Source organism: Lycium barbarum, chromosome 6 (genome assembly GCF_019175385.1).
Source record: "Lycium barbarum isolate Lr01 chromosome 6, ASM1917538v2, whole genome shotgun sequence".
Lineage (NCBI taxonomy): Eukaryota > Viridiplantae > Streptophyta > Magnoliopsida > Solanales > Solanaceae > Lycium > Lycium barbarum.
This window is the reverse complement of record NC_083342.1, coordinates 89,565,044-89,572,211: the sequence shown is the minus strand read 5'-3', so window position 1 is coordinate 89,572,211 and position 7,168 is coordinate 89,565,044.

The following is a 7,168-nucleotide window of genomic DNA, read 5'->3' as shown; positions in this document are numbered from 1 at the left end:
AGCGAAGTAATAGTAAACAATAGATATAGTGGTCCGTACATATTTATATGTAACTACTCGCTTGGTCGTTATGCGTGCGTTGACCATTCTATCTTTACTAGTACTTTCCCGAGGTTAGGAATGAGCGGACCTAAGTAAATTGGGGTGTGTTTTAGATTGTGTTTTGTGACTTATAAGTGAGTCTGTGATGTGTTTTTAACTTGTTTGTTTGTTGGCTTGTGTTCATAGGGCCTTATAAAGATTTTGAGAGACTAAGTATAAAAATGTAGAAAATTTCGTGCTCACTGCCCAAATTGCACAACTGCAGAGAAGGGTTGATTTTTCAAATGGCCGCTGCAGCGAAGTGGGGACCGCTGCAGTGGTCCTCATTAAGTCAGAAACTCGATTTAAATATCTTATTTCGATCTCACTCCTCATACAGTCCCAAAAATAGTTCCCAAGAGCATAGAGGCGACTTTCTAAGGGTAGGGCACTATTCTTCATCAAAGATAAGCCTTAATCACTAACTTTCTTCGCGTAATGTTCTTGTTCGATTCTTGTTTCAATCAAAGGACCTTAAATGGGAATTGAAGGGTAGAACACAAATACCAAAGAAACCCTAGAATATTATTGGGTATTGTTTATTGTTGTTTAATTTTCTAGGAGTAGAGATTATCGCTTCATAGCATGAGAACTTGATATTCAATGATGGAAATTGGTTGTTGAAACCTAGGGTTATCATAAAAATGGAATCTTTGGCCTATAAACTATGTCAGAAGGGTTAAATTGATTAGAAAATCCATTAACTGGTTCAATGACCGAGACTAGAACTTGTATGATTATGGTCCTAAGGATTAATTAACCAACTGAAACGGGTAAAAGTAATTGGGTCTTCTTCCCCAAATTGTTATTCTTGTTTGAATAGAAGGCTTATCGCTTACTTAGCATCATAGTGCTAGACTTTGACCATTCTGAGGCATTTCGGAAATAGAAGGCTTGTGTGGAGAAGTTCGTGGCTCCTGTTCTACTTTCGAGGTAGGTTACGGCTTACTTTAGTTAGACTTTGATGAGCGAAACGTATATGTTGTGTAGAATTGACGGGAGAAAGCATGATTAGGTCTTCGGACATGGTGTTTTTCTGGATATTGGCTAGTTTGGTATGACTTCTAATTATGTGGGCTTGTCGCCGTGAAGGTGTAGTTGTATTCATACTATGGCGATTCGGGATGGAATTCTATTAGCTTGGTTGTTATTGATGGTGGTTTGGTGCCTGTTATTGTGATTAGACTTACTACATGAATGGTTGTGTTGTGATACGTGTTGTACCCAATTCTCTTTTATTGTGACACATATCATCAGAAAAAGGAAGGATAATGAGTTTAGACTTGAACTGTGATATAAACTTATCATAATACGCAGATGAAAACTTGGCGTATGGATTACGGTTGATGGTGATATTATACTTGGCATGCATTCTCATTTCATATGTATATTGATATTGAATTATGATTAAGTATTGATGATGATATATGAGAAAATGGAGCACCTTGGTGATACAAGACTTAGTTGTGAGGTGTACTCGTTATATTTGGAAGTAAAGAGGGACATAGACTCTTTATGTTGACTGAGATGGTTGAATGATTCATTCCATGGTTGAACTGACTTATCTAAAGTTCTGGAATGGCTTATAGCATTGTGACTTGCACTTTTATTTGCACTTGATTTCATTGATCGATCATGCTTATAGTTGAGTCGATTTATCTAAGTCTTGATATGACTTACGGCATTATGACTTCTTGTACTTCATTGTTATTTTAGTGCATTTATTTACCATATTTACACCCATTTCTGCATTTATACATTCATACATTATGGAAATGGTTTGGAATTGTTCAAAGGAATGTGTTCATATATACCCTTCACTGATTGATTGAGATGGTCGTATAATTAGGCTATGGTTGAGCAGATTTATTGGCGAGTCTTTTTATGACTTGTGTTACTATGACTGTACTTCATTGTTTCTGGCCTTAATATGTGTTCTTGAGTTATTTATTATGATTCGATCATGGACATTGTTGATAAGATTTTGAGATGGAACGTATACATCTATTAAGGCATATTTGATAGGGGTTGACGATGTAGCCTAGTTGTGAGCTCGTGGTCAGAGGTTCGTTCCGAAACGAGTGGTACATGGACATCATGGGTCCCCTGCAGGTCATGACTATTTGGGGGAAACATTACTATTTAGCATGTGTGTACAGGTTTGGGGTATTTGGCCAGTACATTGCATTGCACATCATTGCATTTTATTCGGCATCCTCATGTTATACCCCATTTAAACGGGTCAAAGTAGAGTACAACATATTGATGATTCCTATTTATTTATTTTAAGGAGTTGCCACCTAATTAATTTTAAAGGTGAATTAGTACACCTAATTATTAACTAAGGTAAAGTTAAACTAAACCTCCGTTAACGGTCTACTTAATTAGTGTGATTCTAGGTAAGGGTTCTTGATTATCCTAAAGGGAAGGGGTTAGACATCCTTTAGAATCCATTAATTATGGTTACCGACCAAACTTAGGTTAATATCGGAAAATATAAATAAATAATATTTTATAAGTAATTTTTAAGAAAGATGTCTCATGAAATGCATATAGGTAATTAAAATAGAGAAATCTTGCAAATAAATAATGTAATGCGTTTCTAAACTTGCATAAGGAAATAATTATTTTCAAAAGGGCAAAAATCATTTTTTATAAATCATACATCTTAATATCATTTTATAAAAGTATTTCCATCACAACTTTCGTGAATTTTAAATAAGGAATTGCATATAAATAATAGCTTTTAAAAGAAGATTTAGCAAATTTGAGCCTTGAATAAAATTATGTTATGAGAATATGGTAACGTAAACAAAAATCTAGATTTATTTTATAAATATGATGTAAAAGGACGTGAGTGTTCTTTCTCCTTTCATTATTTTTTTTTTTAACTATATTCGGCTAAAAATATGCATAATTGGATAAATCTTGAAAAATTATTTATAAAATATACTTGAGTTCATATTTGCGTATTAGTGACGTTTTAAATTTTTTAAGATAGTAAGAATAAAGCGTGATTCCCTTAACTCAAAATATGTATTCGCGCTATTGAAAATCAATTGTTCTAGTAAAAATAAATATTATAGATACTATAAATAATTTTAGCATAAAAAAAGAATGAAACCTATGGAATTAACTATTGGTTTCTCTTTAAATTAACTACCCATTATTACTAAAAAAAAAAAAAAAAAAAAAACTATCCCCACTAATCCACTAGAATTCATCTAAGCTAAGAAAATAAAAATGAGACAAAGTGTTAGTCAAGCAATCAAATACACAAAAAATAGAGCCACAGAAATAAAAAAAGGTTAAATAAGCTTGGCCCATTTTAGGGCTGCTGCGATCTGTTGCTGCTGTTGGGCTTTGGCCCAGATTTTTTTTTTTATTTGCTGCGGACAGGGGACTGACTCGAGAGAGAAGTCATGTTGGGCTTTAGCTCAACACCGAATGCGGAAGAAGGCGAGTCCCTCGGACTCGTACGCGATGATCATGCATAAAAACGAAAGAAAAGGATTAGTATATAATCAATAAGTAAGGCTAAACATATATAATGTAAATTCAAAACAAACAAATCAGCGACTTGTGTATATACTATGTATATTTGAGCATACTTCATAAATACATTCATAAGGAGGCTTAAAGGGTTAATATTGGAAAGCTTTTGCCCCCGTCTTCCCGATGTTGCACAAGTTTCAAGGGATTTCATGAATCCTAGGCATGGCTAACACCGGGGAGGGTTCAAGCTTAATCCATACTGACTAACTAATCTCCCCATAAATGTACTAATCAAAGCATATTCTAAATATACACATATATACATAACCACACCTTATACTTGCAATGGACAGCCACATAAGAATAAAAAAAAAGGTGCAGAATCAACATAACATTCATGAAATTTTCCTATAGCATAGTGATGGCATGAAATGAATTTCAGTTCAGGCCAAGTTTTCTAGAACGAGTGCAGTATCTGTTTTCCCTTTTCTAAAGAAAATGAGGCAGCAACTAATTTTTCCAAAATGCAACAGCTTGAGAACACTTTAAGGTGCAACAACCCAAAAAAAAAAAAAAATACCACAACATTGAGCAACGATAGGTAGCAACAGATATAGCAGATAGCAAGTAGTGGATAATCAAAGTGTGATGGCCAGCCAAGGTCACAAATTCGAGCATCCAATAAATACACAACATGGCCAACAAATGTTGAATGCTCAGGCTAAGCACATGACTATTAAGATTAAAACCAAACCAAACTGCAAATAAAGACTAATATAGATTTGACCCAAGTTTCAGAGTAACGGACTGCACAGGTAGACTGATCCATATAAGACTTAAGCATATAAACATGGTTGATCTATTCTTACTTATACTGCACATACAACCAACCATATAACAAACAAGAACACATAACTAAGGCATGCCACTAACTTAACACTGTATAGAGAAAACAGTACTGATTAGGACAGAATCAGAACCAGATAAACCACATTGTGTGCATCAGGCTAATTTCTTGCAATGTGAGATTTTTATTTTGGACATGCTTAAGCTAATAGATAACACTTGGACACTTTTAGAAGCAGCATAGGCTTAACTAATATGATGCACAGGATCCATGCTCAACACAGGTCTAATCAGCTTAATCCATGTTAAATTCAAACATTAGACAGGATGATAGAAGCAATAACTAACTAGGGGAATTATAGCAGCAGATTTAGAACACATAAAGCTGTAGTTTGACTAACCAATACAAACACCATGTAACCACAAAGTATTCAAGCCAGCAGGCAGATGTAACACTAAACAGGTGTAATCACAGTTAAAACAGATTAATGGCCAGCTTATCCCCTATTTATCAAACATTAGCATGATTAGGCAGTTTGAGTCATTTACAGGCCTAACAGGGGCATTAACTCTGCTGATTATACCTCAAGTGATCATATTAAGTTCTGAAGCTTAAACTCCAACAATATTCTTCTAAACTCAGATTTATTTCTCATGTCCTTTAATCCATTTTACTCAGATAAGAAACAAGATGAAGACTGGCTGATTGAACTATCATGCTTAACCAAGCAGAATAAAATCATGTCTGAACCTTACTACATAATAATCAACTAACTAGTCTTACTATGGTAGTATATTAACACAGGACACATGTTTAACCTGGACAAATCATACTCAGACAATGCTCAAAGACATGCTTAAATTAAAACAGACCAGACTAACAACCAGTCATGCTAAACAAACTAAATCCCTTAAATCTACTGAACAACAAATAGTACAACCAAACTAAAGCATGTTGAACTGAGCCAAAACAAGAAGGCAACTACCAGAAAAGAAACTGAACAAACAGGGAACTGACTTCCATGGACTAAACATCATAAGCTGAATAAAATAGGGAAATCGGTCACCATAGACATGATACACCATACGAACAGAAACTATGCACTATAAACTAAACATGATGAGCTAACAAACAACAAAGCAACCAATTACCATAAATTAAACACATAAAATGCGAAAATAAAAGGGAAAGGGGAATTACCTTCTTCGGGTGCAGCGAAATGGGTGCGGGGTCTCCGATATACACTCGAAACGCTACAATCTCCGAGTTTGCATACACTCGGATTCGAAGAAATACCAGGGGCAAAATAAAACAGAAAATAATTTAGTGTTTTTGAATCGATATCAAACAATATTGTGACTGCTGAAAAACTAATATTTTGTAGGGGGATTCTTGGGCGGCTCAAGAACTATCTTCAATCGAATAAGAAGCGAATATTTATAGGGGATTTCTAGGGTTTGCTGGAGTTCAAAAATTTGGGCTGGGTTTTTGTGGTTCAACGTTCGGATTTTGTAGGTGTTTTGACCCCCGACCAGAAAAGAGCGAAATGGGCAAAAATTCATTAAAGCTTGTACCCTAAAGTGAAAAGGAACTGGTAAAGAAAAAAAATTTACTTCACAAACGGACGAAGCCCATAAAAATGCTTTCAGATTGAAAGCAGAGGGCAAGGAAAGAAAACAAAACTCAAACCTTCAACCGTTGAAATTCTGAAGGAGAAAGGACCGATCATTAATTTCTTTTCCCAAGATGGCCATGCATGGCCTGTAATCGCGAAGGTTTTCTGTGATTTTGCTAAGATTGTCGAGAAGAGAGAGAGCGGGTGAAGAGATAGAAGGGGAGGGGTGTGGCGGATGAAGAAAGGGTGTGTAACCCTAATGGTTCATTTTGTTGGATGAATCGGGTCGGGTAGTTTCGGGTAGTGGGCCGGATCGGTTCGGCAGATTTAAATGAATGGTGGGTCACTTAATGGGTCGTGGGCTGATTGTAAATGGACTGGTCCGAAAACAATTGATTGGGCTCGGATTTGGGGCTGATGTGAGGCCTTCTTGGGCTAAAAATATATTTTCTTATACTACTTTGGGTTCTCTAAATTTAAATAAAAGACCTTCTTCGATTCATTACATATTAACGTGTGTTAAAATACTACTTATTATAAAAAATATATTTATTATTACTCAAATAAAAATTATACGATGTCGTAATAGCCGTGCGATAATATTTTAAAGTTTAACAGCAAGTAAATACTATTGCTTAATTGCGTAAGATAAAATGTGGTGAATGTGTGCATAAGACGGTAAAAATAGAAAATGTTAAAAGTGATCGTAATGCAAATTATAATAATGGAAAATATAATAATAATAATAATAATAATAATAATAATAATAATAATAATAATAATATAATAATGATGATGATGATGATAACGATAATAACAGTAATAATAATGATAATGGGCGATGGCTATAATTGGATAATAAACGGCGGTATTAATAGAAAGCTAAAATTGCGGTAAAGTATAAATGACTATTCTTAAACTAATAAAATATTAGAAATGCCAATAAATATTTTTTGGAAGGAAGGCGGGACAAAATTGGGTGTCAACACCTGACATGGCTTCTTATTTCTGATTTGGTATGTTTTGTTGTACCTTTGTTGTAGCATGGATCGGATTATGGACTGGACTGGAATTGTGGACTAGTGACTCTGCCTAGTTCGAGGACTTAGAATTGTTTATTATAGACTTGA